The sequence below is a fragment of the Ursus americanus genome, chromosome 11 (assembly GCF_024610735.1).
Source record: "Ursus americanus isolate L20-20 chromosome 11, mUrsAme1.1.p, whole genome shotgun sequence".
In the NCBI taxonomy this organism is placed as follows: Eukaryota; Metazoa; Chordata; class Mammalia; order Carnivora; family Ursidae; genus Ursus; species Ursus americanus.
The window spans coordinates 20714509-20730032 of record NC_142137.1 but is presented as its reverse complement, the minus strand read 5'-3'; the positions used below and the strand labels follow the sequence as shown (position 1 = coordinate 20730032).

The window sequence follows — 15524 nt, the reverse complement described above, 5'->3', positions numbered from 1 at the left end:
TCTAGTGATTATTTTCCTCCTCTGCTATATAGACTCAGATTTTTAATAAAAATTATAAGTTAAAGATGTATTCATCTCTAAAAAATAAAATATTATCCAATATTGACAATGCTTAAATAAAATTGTAAACATATAAAATTAAATTTATAATAAATAATGTTAAGTGGTACATATTTATGTAACATAAGATAGCACTTAATAATATGTCCAAGAGTAGCACATTACTACACATATTTGTGAGTCATTTAAAATCCTTCTCTTTCCAAAACTTTTTTGTGGTTTTATTGACATCATTTACCAAGAATTTATAATAAAATGTACTATTTATGAGTATTTCTTTAGTATTATTCATTATACTCTGATTTTATAATATCAATGAATTTTTTCATCACATTGCGTATACTTATTTGTGAGTATGCAGCAGCTCATTTAATGAACAAAACTAATTATCATTTAAATATTGAAGAACTACTTCAACTACTTAAATAATTTTACAGAAATATGTAATTTCAAAATATTTTTCCATGGCTACATTTTTACTTTAGTAACCTCACTATAATTATAATAGTAAATGTACACTTTGACATTATAAATTTCTGTGATAAAACTTATTTTATGACAGAAATATTTTCCGCTTTACGTGTATGTTAATAAAAAGTAAAAATGTATCTGAACAGATAAGCATAAATAATTCATTATGCAGTCATGTCTCTGAATAAAATATAAATTCAGAATATTTTCAATGATAATGCTTTACTTTTAAAATTAGAATATGGTATATTTTTCAGCAAAGCTTCACTAATTTAGTGATATAGACAATGACATAAAGATATTTGTCAGAGTATTTTTTACATATACTATTGGAAATTAGAGATAAACGGTAGAGAAATTTTCATGGCATTCCATTTTTGCCCCTGATATGTTACTACCTCACAAATACTGACATTTTATCTAAATACTTTGCCCTGTTTGATTACTAACCATTTAAAACTGGTTATGGTGAATTTCTATATTTCTTTTCCTTTTTACCTATGAAAAGCAAATAAATATAAGAGCTCAAAGATAATATATGATTTGGGAAGCATATCCCAAAGAAACCTACACTAAGAATCAGACCGCTGAATGTTCAACATCGCTTAAACATAATGCAAAGGGCTAAACAATGAAGTTTTTCAAATTCTGAATTCTTCAGTACTTGTAAAAAATATGTGTGTGGAGGAGGGACCAAAAGTGATGAAAAGACAAAATTTGGTAAACATCCAGAGAATTCAAATTCCTAAAGTCAGCTTTTGTTGCTTTAATTTATCCCTGATAGAAGGTTTGGGCCAAGTCTAGGACTGTAGAGATCTCTCTTGCATGCTTAAGATTGGTTTGAAACTAACTTGCAATCCAAATGGCATCTGTTAAAATGGTTCTACATACAAACCCTATTAAGGTGGAGGAAGTCATATTGGTATTTATGTAGGGCAGAGTAGATTCATGCTGGTTTGGGAAAGTTCTACTCATCTCTGGGGATACTGGATTTTGGCTTTGACTCTTGGCCAAGATAAGAGCTATGGGATTTATAATATGCAGTTTAAAGTCTAAAATTCTTCCAGACACATTCCAGGGTTGGGTTTACTGATGTTTTTCACCTGGTGTAGCCAATTAGACATCCATGTTAAACTATATGGCCAGAGTGTTTAAACCCCCTTTCTAATTTATGTCTTGAGCTCTTATGAGGCCAATATTACTTGCACAGATCTTGATGGTTCAATTGATATGGAAGCCTAGCTCATATGCCATTAAGGATCCTGGGGATATTATACTTGAATATGTTTCAGACCCCCACACTTGCCTGTATTCTCTTCCTATTGCTACATCAAATTTTTACTTTTAAATAAAAAGTGTTATGTGACTATTCTGTGGGAAGTATGGTGAGTCCTTTGAGCTATCCAAACTTGGGAAATCTTTGCATTATTTAATTCACTTTTTCAGGGCTAGAACTAGGATAAGGCAAGCCACGAGTCTAGGGCACAGAATTTTAGGAGGCACTCACTTGCAAGAATCTGAGGGTTCCTCCTTTAATTCTGTGTTGTGGGTTCCTCATTTGCCTCATTGTAGTCCAAGACATGCTATCTCTATCCCTGGTCTCAGGTTTCTTTCCAATTAAATACATAGGACAACTCAGACTTAGACCTCTGTCACCAACTTGTCTTTCTTGTCTTTCCTGTCTTTGTGTTACCTCAGACAAGGTATTCTTTATGAACTTTCAATCATAAATTCATTAAAATCTGTATATTTATTAATGCTCTCAATAGCTATTGTCATTAAAACAATTTTAAATACTCTTCTGAAGTAAGCTATGCTAAGATTTTAGTGAGAAAAGAATGGATTAACTATCGCCATTAAAACAATTTTAAATATCTTTTGTAATACATTATGCTAAAATTTTCATGAGGAAAAAATGGTTTGAAATCTGTCTCAATTATAATTCTAGAAACCCTCCAGAAGTAGGGAATTGTGTTTATTGTTTCTCATCCAGAAGTTTGATACTATCGTGGAAATATTTTGCAAAGTGAAAGTATGAGGAGCACTTTGACAAACTATTAGGTGTGGCGTTCCATACATGAGAGAGTAGAGCCTTGAAGTACAAATAACTCTCTTCAAGGGAAGAGCATTAGCCTTTGGTCCACAGCACTTACTAAAGCACATAATATTTAGGGGGCACCTGAGTGGCTCAGTTGATTAAGCATCTGCCTTTGGCTCTCAGGTCATGACCCCAGGGTCCTGGAATCATGCCCCAAGCCCCACGTCGAGCCCCGCATTGAGCCCTGCATTGAGGCCCACATCTGGCTCCCTGCTCAGTGGGAAGCCTGCTTCCCCTTCTGCCCCTGCCCCTGCTCCTGCTCTCTCGCTCTCTCTCTCTCAAATAAATAAATAAAACCTTAAAAACCCATATAATATTTAGTTGATGATTATTATAGGTTAAAATAGAAAATATGATAAACCCTAAGAGTTCATAAAAGATGTCACATACTCAGAGTATTTTGGACAATTTCAAGTTTGAAATATTCTTTGTAACCTCCATTGATATCCTTCTTACGTTAGTTTCCACAAGGATTCATAAACCTAGAAGATTCATTTTAATTGTGATGGCATTTTCCCACCATGAGCTAGTCCATTAAAATCACATTGAATGAGATTACAGGTAAAGTTCTCAGCTGTTGGTTAATTCTCAAGCCAAGATAAAATTGTTTAATGCCAAATATCCTGCTATGATTTAAAGTAACCATATAAAACACTTGTCAGTGAAATGTGAAACTGTTAAGTGCTTTTCTTGGGGACTTGGCTTGATATCTAGCAGAGTAATATAGTAACATGGAAGAATATTTAGAATAAAATTCTAGGAAAATATTTCCTCTTTTTTTAGTAATTAATCTATTCAACACTAAAGAATTTAATATTACAGTTTAATCTTTATTTTCCCTAGTAAGAAGGCAATGGGCTAAAATAGTTATATCTTTATCTTCTAAGTACTAATTTCTTGGATAGACCATCATTTGTCAATGATAAAGTAGTTCACATTGATAGAAATTCATATAAATATATTATGTTGGAGACCAATATTCATGACATAAAGAATGGTATTCTAATATATAGATTAAACCATTTCTCATCCATGGAGAACTGTATATCTTAAAATGACTCACAATAACAGATAAAGTTTCATTGTTAATTAATTGTATATTAATCAATTTTATAAATATGCCATTAACTTCAGTTTTCATTTTTATTATAATGTTTATAGTGCACTATTACATAAGGCATAGAGTAGGTTTGGAACAAAAACATGGATTTTGGAAGCAGTAGTTTATTTACAAACTTCAATGCACATTTTCTAGGTAAACTGTCAGAAATTTTTCCTCCTTCAGCATTGATTTTTTCATCTAAAAATGAGACTACTCCTACCATATAGGAATATTTTAAGATTAGGTTTCCCATTTTACAAACCATAAGATTTTACAACAATCTAAGTGAAGCCCATGAAAGAAATTACTTACAAAAGTAAACAAAAGGGAACAATTGTCTTAATAGACAAAGTTCATTGAATTCAATTATATATGGCTGATGAGCTACATCAATGTTTCAGTCTTGATATATAAACTAATTAAAATGTATATATATATTGTCTTGATATATAAACTAATTAAAATGTGTATATATATATATATATACATTTTCATCTTCCACCATGATTTTAAAGATCTGGTAGAAGTGTTTCTAGCACACTTTCTGTAAAAATAGAATAAACATTAAATCTGTCAACAGACAAATGGATAAAGTGCTACAAAATATTACATATCATATATATTATATATATTTACATGTGTATACTATTCAGCCATTTAAAAATGGAAATTCTGCCATTTTTTACAATATGGATGAACCTTGAAGACATCATGCTAAATGAAATAAGCCAGACAGAGAAAAACAGATATTACATGACCTCACTTTTATGTGGGATCTAAAAAAACTCATAGAAACAGAGATCAGGATGGTGGTTTCCAGAAGTCTGGGATGGATGGTAGGAGAATTGGGTGAAAGTGGTCAAAAGATACAACTTTCAATAAGATGAATAAGTTTTGGGAATATAATGTACAATATGATGACTATAGAGAACAATACTGTGTTGTATATTTAAAAATTGGAAAAGTATACCTTAGGAGAAAAAAATTATAAATGTTGAAGTAACGAATGTTAACTAAACTTATTTTGGTAATCGTTTTGCAATGTATGCATATAGCAAATCATTTTGTTGTACACTTTAATCTTTATGCAAGGTTATCAGGCAATTATATCTCAATAAAATTGGAAAAAAATAAAAAAAATAAAATTCCAAATATTATGAAAGAAATAGGACACCTAGTTAAATAGGAGGAAAGGCTTTAATTCAATATTGCTAATGTGTTAATCTCCCCATTTTGATCCATAGATCCAATGGAATTCCAATCAAAACCTTACCATATACTTTGGATATATTTACAAGCTGATTATAATATGTATATGGAAAATCAAAGGACCTTAAATTTCCATAACTGTTTTTCCATAGCCAAAACCATTTTTCAAAAAGAAGAATAAATTTGAGTCTCGGACTACCTAATTTCAAATATTATTATAAAGCTACAGTAATCAAGACAGTATTCAGGAAGCACTAAGGGATTTTCCTTCATTCTTCACAGGGAGAAGCAAGTGGGAATCCTGGAGGTGAAGCTCGTGAAGGTGTGCGGGGTCTCCTAACACTGAGCTTCCCAGAGATTTTAACTTCCAAGATACTCCACACTGAGCTGCCAGCAGTTCTTCAAGCACACTGTAAGTTAACCTACTGACACTGGCACCAACAGTGGCTTCTGCTACCGGTAAGTTATTCTCTATGGTTCTCTATATCTGCCTCTCTCTGCAGTTTTGGGGGCAATAGCTTACCTTGTGGCCTTGATTATCTGATGAATCTTTAAGGAGTTATTTTGCAGCTTGTTTAGTTTTATCTTATTGTGAGGCTGAGAGTGCTGCTTCCTCACTACTTACATGTTAGAGCAGAAATTTACGCTTGTATCTTTTAGAAACAAAATAGTCTAGGAGACTTAAATTTTATAAATCTTATCCTAAGGAAAATATTTTTCACGGTATCGGACAAAAGCTAATAATTAAATGAACCCCAACTGACTTGGTATTACATATATTAATCACATTTATACCTAAGAAAGCTATACAATGTGGAGAGTGCTGCTTTAGTTTGTTGACTATCAGGAAAATTGAATCTGTTTAATTTGCCAATTCATTTTAAATTTGTTTAAACTATTTACTCTATAGAAGTTCAAATGGACTATTGATCTTGCTTCAGATTTTCCTTATGTGTGTACATATTAATCTCCAATCCTAGAATAATCTTCAAATACTCTATATCTCTGCCTCAATATTTTTTATTTAACTTCAAGGATTTCATTTTAGTTTTTAATGTGTAAAGATGGTGTTAAAATGAAATTCCTAGGTGGGAATGCAGTAGACCATTCAATCTTGACTTTATCTCCAAGACAACTGTGATGTTGTCAGTTGTCATTGTTTCTGTAATTTTCTCTTTATGGTGAGCTCCAAATATGGAAGCATAGACAAGCACATCAGTAAGTCTCTTAAGGTGCAGCCGTATTCTTCCTTGTCTTGATTTTATGGCAATAGCTATATTTCATCATGATAATGAAAGTCAACTGTCCCTACTAATGTTGGAACAACTTTGTTTTGCCTGGCATAAATACCCCAAAGTGACCAGACAACAGATATAGGTTTAGTTGAACCATTACTGTATTTCCAGGTAGAAAAACTCTTCCCCAGGAAATCAAAACCAAGAAGCCAAATTAAAAAGGAATTTTTTAACAGTTGAAAATGTGGGGGATAAGTTCCTCAGGGTGTACTGAGAGGCGCTATTATAACTTCCATTCCTTGGTTCTAGGCCAGTAATGTTGAAACAGTCTATATTTAGCTCATAGCATTACACTGAGCTAGCCTAGCCATTAAATGGAACTAGTATTTTTCTTTCTTTGATATCTGGTCTTAGGCAACTACCTTTAAAGTGAGAAGGATAAACACCAGTGCAATAGTGGTATGTAAAAAGTGGGTCTAGGACACCTGTTTATTAATACGCTTTTGCTCTTTTTAATTGCCTGAGCTTTACCCAAGGACACCATGTTTGTTATATAATAAATTGGTTTGAGGCACTCAAACTTATTATCTGGTGTTTTGGAAAATATGTATTTGTGATGAGCATCTCCGAGCCCTCTTGTTACCTAATGTCTCAAGACTAATGCCAGGGGCTTAGAGTCTGTGATAGATTCACAAACTGTTTTTCAATTGAAGAATAATTCTCTGCAGGACACAGCATAGAGTTGCTAAAGAATCCCAGAAGTCTATGCTGCAAGTTCTTACTAAATTGGCCAGAAATTCCACATAGTACCTTTTTTCCCTAGAAGTATCTCGGGTCATGGCATCTACAGAACCGTATGACTCAAGTGACACTACTACTTAGTACCATAGTTTGAAATAGATACAGGCTTCTCTCTTGCTCTTGGCCTGCTCAGAGCTCCAAAATCGATTCAGATATTATCAATATGGAGGATAGGAATGAATGTTCTGTACATTGTCCATAGGATCTAGCCTTCAAACTTTATTATGACAGAAAAAAGAAAAATTAATATAGCTCTGAGGCTAAATGTATGTGTACTGCTCTCTGTCCTAAGGGAGCCTAAATAGCTTCTGATTTCCCTTCTGGATTGAGGTTGATAGGAACACATCAGTAGCCATTCGGCAAGTGCTCAAGTTGTGGGGCATGTTTTAAAAAAGACACTAAATTCACTAGAACTGGGACTATCACATAGTTAAGGTTAAAAATAGACTGTCTCCTCTGCTATGATCAATATCTGCTTTTGCAGGGACCAAAGTATTGAATTAAGTGAGAATATGACAGAAACTATCATCCTTGCATCCTAAAAGTCTAAGTAGTTTGCACTACACTGTGCCATTCTAATTAGTGTTGCTCTTGGGACAATGGGGATTTTGAGTGGGGATCAGAGGTATCATGGGCTTCTTTTGAGCCTTTCCTACCATAAATGACTCTGAAATCCACAAGTTACGGAACCGAAATGAGGGTTCTGAGAGTGCCTAAGTGTATCCATCTTGATCATGCCTTCAGAAACCATAGAAATACCCTAGATTCACAGACCTGTTGAAAAACTGTGAGATGGACTTGGATTGGTATTTGAATTATCACTCTAAACAGAGGCCAAAGGGACAATGAGGATTGATGGATGACTTCTGAATTCCCTGGTATCAGTTCAGTGTCCGCTCACACTCTGCATCCAATGGCCCTGTGAAGACTTGACCTTTCTAGTATTTAGTTACTATGAAAGATGGTGGTAGTTCCTGTGGAGAAAAATTATTGACCACTGTGATGCATACTTCCTGTGGTTTTGTAGGGTCCTTCTTCAAGGAGATCTAGCCTTCCATTAAATCAATGAGCTCTAGGTCTCAGAAGTGGTTTGTATCTAGAAGCTGGGCATGGGATAGTGCTTTGTAATTGTCAACTGACACAGCTAGAGGTCCTGATCTTTTCTGGTTATAGATGTCAAGAACTACTTGTATGGGGTCCATATTTTTCTTGTCTCCTGAAGAACCATGGTTTATTTTAAATTGTCACAAATCCCTGTAGGTCAAGTTCCCCTGGTTTATATTCTGGCATTGCTATCCATCACGTCTATCATTCCTTTTACAATTAAGTGTTACCACTTAGTCTGCGCTATTGAAATCCTCTTATTCCCACTGGTAATAGGAAGCCAAATTTCATAGCAGATAATACATCAGTCCTGGACTACAGTAATGCAAAGGAAAGCTGGGAGGAGGGGGAGATGATTCGTTGGCTGAAATTTTAAGGAGTTTTCTCACACAACCGTGGAGGCTTGGCAAGTTCAGAATCCTCAGGTAGGCCAGTGGCTTAGAGATCCAGGGAGGAGTTTCAGTTCAAGTCCAAAGACAGTCTTCTGGCAAAATTTCCTCCTCTTCCAGGGAGGTCATTTTTTTCTGTTAAGGCCTTGGATTGGATAAGGTCCACCCACATTATGGAGGATAATCTGCTTAACTCAAAGTCTATTGATTTAAATGTTAATCTTGTCTAAAAATTACTTTCACAGAAATGAATCACAGACCTGTACTCCTGAAACAAATAATACATTATATGTTAATAATAAAAACAAAAAAAAAAAATATCTAGAATAACGTTTAACCAAATACCTGGGTACTGTAATCTAGCCAAGTTAACACATAAAATAAAATAAACAATCATAGGTGGTAAAAGTAAGAATTCTGAAACCATATTTTTCTGGATTCATAATCCAGTTACTTCACTTTATGCCTATGAGTAACTTCACTTTCCTGTAATTCAAATGCCTCATCTGTAAAATGTGGATAAAAATAGTATCTATTATCAGAGGCCAAATATGAAAATTAAAGGAGTTAATATGAATAAAGGTCTTAATGCAGTGAGTGATACATAGTAAATGCCCCAAAATGGTAGCTCTGATTATTGTTAATAGTTTGGAATAAAATAGCTTTTGTAGACATTTTTGTACAATAAATGTCAAGTTTTGATATCAGTGTTTTAATAATTTCATATGATTAATTCACTGGCTTTAAACCTCTTTGCATGATTTGTAACTCATCCTTAAATATATAGAAACAATGTTTCTAAGGAAACAAATGGAGCAAGAGGCTGTAGGAACAATTAATTCTAGGTTTAGTTATGTTTATATTAAGATATTTATTTTTTGTTCCCATTTTAAATTTATAATCCTGTAGATAACTTTATAATAATTTTTCAAACTACTACAATATAATTGTGAATTATAAATTGTGACTTATAATTTTGACTAAATCATCTTTATAATTTTATTATAATAAATTTTTAAAATTTCCTCCTCAATTTTATTTGTGGAGGAGGAATAGTGTTTAAATATTTCAGTTCATATATATTCTTCCTACTAATACATTTCTTTCTACATTAATCTTTATTTTTCTATCTTGTTTTTCATTTGTTCTTGTTTTATTATTTCTGCAAAATTGTTATATTTTAGCTTATTTTCATTATTCTTCAGTACTTAATAACATCTCATGGGTTTTGCTGCATAAATTATCTGCTTTTATTACTTTAACATATCTATTATTTTTAATGTTTGTTAGGATAAAAGTTATTTAAACTTTACTTTTTTCTGTGTAGTTTTAGAGACTGGAAGATTATTTGTTTCTATTTTTATTGCTTTATGATAATAGAATACCGACTTTTATTTTTCATAAACATTCTTCAGATTGCCGCAAGTCTTTGGTTAATCTCCAGAGTTTTGAAAAAGCTCATTCTGACAATTTTTACCAGAGGAGAGAATTTATGGAGGGCCTCACTCTGTCCAGTTCACTGAAGTTACTAACATTTTAAATTTTTCTTCCTATTAGCTTTTGAAGATCTTTTATATTCTCTATACAATTTTTGTCAGATATGTTTTTTTGCAAAAAAAATTGTTTCTTAACTTTTCATTTTTTAACATTATCTTTAGGAGAATAAAATTTTTATAATGTTAATGCAATTTAATTTATTAAGATTTTTTCCTTCATAGTTTGTGGCTTTGGTATTAATTTGTGCAAAATCATGAGTATTTTTTCCTATATTTTATTCTAAAAAGTTATTGTTTTACTTTATAAATTTACATGAATGATCCACTGAATTAATTTTATATACATTATGAAGATTAAATCAAAGTTTATTTTTGAATATTTATGTCCAGTTATTCTACACCATTTACTGAAAAGATTTTTCTTTTCTCTACTAGAATACTTTTGCATTTTTGTCAAAAATTAATTTGGCTGTATTTTTGTGGGCATATTTCCATTTTTTCTAATTTATTACATTCATTTATGTGTTCCTCTCCTTTACCAATGTAACACTGCCTTTATTCCTGTAGAGGAAATCAGTAATCAGATGGCTATTTTTAGCTATGTTATTCTAGTCTCCCTATTTTGGCTTTTTATATAGATTTTATAGTCAGCTTGTAAATATGTACATAATCCTTACGATTTTATAGATAAAAAGTTGGAAAGAACTGACATCAGTACTAGGTGTAGACCTTCAAGTCAAGAATAATTAATCCATATACATTACTAAGGTCTTTTTCATTAATTTCATTACATATTCGATTTTTAGCATGTGGTGCCTATAGATTTTTTTTGTAAAGTTGAATTCTGAACAACAACAAAAAAATCTGTGCTAGATTGGTTTTTTTTTAATTATTATTTTGGCATGTATTTGTTAGCATTTAGACGTATGATTTGTGTGTGTTCTAGTCTATTTTGTAAGTTTGCTAAACTCATTAATTTTAGGAGGATTTTCTTTCTTTCTTTCTTTCTTTCTTTCTTTCTTTCTTTCTTTCTTTCTTTCTTTCTTTTTCTTTCTTTTTTCCTGGATTCCTTGGTATTTTCTATGTAGAAAGTTGTTTTTCTAAATAGGGACAGTTTAGGTCTTTCTTTCAAACTGTACGACTTTTACTTTTTTTTCCCCTTGCCTTATGGCTCTGACCTACACTTCTGGTACAATATTGAATAAGAATGGTGAGCAAGGACATATTGTGTCTGACCCCAAGAGAACAGCATACAGTCACTTACTGTTAATTATGTTATCACTAAGATTTTTTTTGTAGGTATTTGTTATTAGGTTGAAGAAGTTCTATTTTTGGATTGATGAGAGTGTTGAGTGTTGAATTTTGTCAAACTCATTCTGTATTAATTGATATGATAATGTCCTTTTTGTTTTTTTAGACTATGAATATGATTATGTTATTGATAGATTTTCAAATATTGAACCTGCTAGCTTTCCTGAGATAAATCTCACTTGGTCATGATATATTATTCTTTTATGTATTGCTGGATTCAATTTTCTAATATTTTGTGGGGAATTTTTGTATCTACATCCATTACACTTTCTCTTTTGTTATTTGAATTTTTGTTTTGTTGTTATTTTTTTGTTTGTTTCATTTAATACTCTTCTTGTGCAGTTTTGCTATTGGAGTAATGCTGGCCAAATAAAATGCTTTACTTTCCTTTCTATTTTATAAATGATAATGTGGTTGAATTGGTGCTATTTTTTCCTTAAAAGTTTGGTAGCTTTTGATATCACATTTTAAAAATATATAAACTATGACATCAAAAACATAGAACATGGTGGGGGAGAGAAAATAATGTAGTGCAAGAATGTATTCAAAATTATGTTATCAACGTAAAATAGACTGTTATAAATATAAGTTGCTATGTGTAAGCCTCATGGTAACCACAAAGCAAAAACCTGTGGTAGATGCACAAAAAATAAAGAGAAGGAATCCAAGCATACCACTCAAGAAAATCATCAAACCTTAAGGGAAGGGAGTAAGAGAAGAAGAAAGGAACATACAGGAACCACAAAATAGCCAGAAAACAATTAACAAGAGACAATAATGGCATACCTATCAATAATTACATTAAATGTAAATGAAGTAAATTCTTCAATCAAAAGACACAGAGTGGCTGAATGGATAAAAATCAAGACACATCTATGTGCTGCCTATAAGAAACTCTCTTTAGCTATAAGGACATGCGCAGACTGAAAGTGAAGTGACAGAAAAAGATATCTTATGCAGTGAAAATCAAAAGAAAGCTAGGGTAGCTATACTTACATCAGACAAAATAAAGTTTAAGACAAAGACTGTAATAAGAGCCAAAGAAAGGCATTACATAATGATAAAAGGGTCAATCTAACAAGAAGATATAACATTCGTAAATATTTAGGCATCCATAATAGAAGCACCAAATATATAAAGCAAATATTAACATGCCTAAAGAGAGAATTAGCAATACAATAATAGTAGATACATTGATAGTCCATGTCCAATCGTAAATAGATCAACCAGACAGGAAATCAATGCAGAAACATTGACTTTAAATGACATATTAAACCTGATGGACTTAAAAGATATCTACAGAACATTGTATCCAAAAGCAACAGAATACACATTTTTTTCAAGTGTGCATGGAACATTCTCTAGGATGTAGGTCACACGTTAAGCCACAGAACAAATCTGAATATGTTTAAGAATTCTGAAATCATATCAAGCATATTCTCTGACCACAAAGCTATGAAACTAAAAATCATTATAGGAAGAAAACTAGAAACTCCACAAATATGTATAGGTTATACAATATGCTAGTGACCAACCAATGGGTCAGAGAGGAAATCAAAAAAGAGGAAAAATACCTTGAGAAAAATGAAAATGGAAATTCAACATAACAAAACTTTTGGGATGCAGCAAAAGCAGTTCTAAGAGGGAATTTTATACTGATAAATGCCTACATCAAAAAATAAGAGAAATCTCAAATAAACAACCTAACTTTACACCTCAAGGGACTAGAAAATGTACAAAGCCAAAAGTGAAAGAAAGGAAATAGCAACGGTCAGAGCAGAAATAAATGAGAGACTGAAAAGACAATAGAATAAGGTACTGAAACTAGAAGCTGATTCTCTGAAAAGATAAACAAAATTCATTAACCCTTAGCTAAACTCACCAAGAAAAAGAGAGTAACCAAATAAATAAAATCAGAAATGAAAGAGGAGACATTACAACAGATAACCACAGTAATGCAGAGGATCATAAAAGACTCCTATGAACAATTATACACCAACAAATTTGACAATCTGGAAGAAATAAAGTCCAAGCAACATACAACCTGTCAAGACTGAATCGTGAGGAAAAAGAAAATCTGAACAGACCAATTACTAGCAGGAGATTGAAAAATAATTTTAAAAACCTCTTAAGAAAGAAAAGTCCAGGACCAGTGGCTTCACTGGTGAATTCTATCAAACATTCAAAGAATATATTAGTCCTTCCCAAACTCTTCCAAAAAATATAAGAGGAGGTAACACTTCCGAACTCATTTACAAGGCCAACATTACCCTGTTACTGAAACCAAAGACAACAGAAGAAAAGAAAATTTCAGAAAAATAATGAATATAGACACAAAAATATTCAACGGAATATTAACATACCAAATTCAAAATATATTAAGAGGATCATACACCATAATCAAATGGGTTTTATTCCAGTGATTCAAGGATCATTCAACATCCACAATCAATATGATATACCACATTAATAAAATGGAGGATAAATATATATAAATACATATATATTTATCTATAATGAAATATTATTCAGTCACAAAAAGAATGAAATTTTGCTATTTGCAACATCATGGATGGACCTTGGGGGCATTATACTATGTGAAGTAAGTGAATCAGGGAAAGGCAAACACCATATGATCTCACATATTTGTGGAATCTAAAAACAAAAGACAAGCTCTAAAATAAAGAGAATAGATTGGTGGTTGCCAGAAGTGTGGGGGGGTGGCGAGGGATATAAGAGAGTGGGTGAAATGGTGAAGGTGGTCAAAATGTGCAACTTTCCAGTTATTAAAATAAATAAGTCATGGATATGTAACGTATAGCATGGTAACTAAGTTAATAATATATCATAATGCATGTTTGAAAGTTAGTAAAAGAGTATATCCTAAAAGTTCTCACGACAAGAAAAAAATTCTTTTCATAACTATGTTGGTGACAGATGTTAACTGGACTTATTATGGTGGTTATTTTACAATGTATACAGATATTCAATCTTTATGTTGTATGCCTGAAACTGATATAATGTATATCAAATAAAGAAATACATTTGTCTGAATTTGCCATTGAAAACATCATTGGCCAGATACATGTTTTTCAAAATGTTTTTAACTCAACTAAACTTCTTCATGATGTGTGTATATATATGTGTGTGCGTGTGTATGTGTTAATTTTTTATCTTAACTGTCTCTAAATGTGTGATCTGGGGGAAAATTATTGATTTAAGCAATTTGTTGAATTTCTGAGCATGTAGTGTTCATAATATGCTCTTGTTATCTTTTGTCTGTAGAATCCAGTTGTATTCCCTCTTTCATTCCCAGTATTAGAATTTTTATCTTTTTTCTTGTTAAATATTTATCAAATTCTTTGACTTTCTTAAGGAACTTGATTTTAGTGTCCTTTATGTTTTTCTACATTTTCAGTTGTAATTTTATTATTTTCTTCTTATCATTATTTACTCTTTCTCACTTAATTTAGCTTAGTTTTCTAAAACCCCAGATAATAAATGAGTAAAGTTTCGTTGTTCTTTTTCTGTGCATATGTGTTTGTTTAGTACCTTGAGAAATAGGTTGAATTGTTGTGAACAGGACTTGGATATGTATGAATTATCTGGCAAAATGTCACCATAAAATACTGTCATAGTGAACTTTCCCATACTTCCTTAATTTATGTATCTTTATATGCATAGCTTAACCAGTATGATATTAAGAGCTGTGCTTTACATGATTTTGGTTAGCGTGTCTGAATCTTTTCTGAATAGCTTTAAGAGATTTTGAAAATTAATTTAATTAGTGAAGATCAATTTAATGAAGGTATAGATGCAACCTAGGGATCATCCTTACTTAAGGCTCTGCAGCTGATTCCAATATGCAACACATTTCATAAAATCTAACGTAGATCCTACACACTCCCTCAATGAAATAAGTATTTATGTGTATTTATGAAACAACTAAATTTTAATATGATCTGATTCTATGAGTAAAAATAAATATATATCACCAACTGATTTTCATTTCTGCTTTTGGTTTTCATAGACCAATCATTCTCTAACTCTAGTGAGAACTCATTATTTCTATATGTAAAATAATGTATGGTCACCTCATAGAACTAACCTGGTATGATGAACTTCTGCCTGGGTTAAATACAGTTCTAAAAGGACTTATTTCCATGCTTCTACCTCTATTCTGAGGCTAATCTTTGAAAAGTAGAGAGAATGAAGAACAGTAATAGCATTATTTGTAGGCAATGGTTG

General features: G+C 31.9%; 1 pseudogene; it reads right to left on the bottom strand.

Moving 5' to 3' along the window:
- The window catches only part of LOC123798581 (cerebral cavernous malformations protein 2 homolog), a 96482-nt pseudogene that overhangs the window by 64734 nt on the left and 16224 nt on the right, over positions 1-15524 (bottom strand).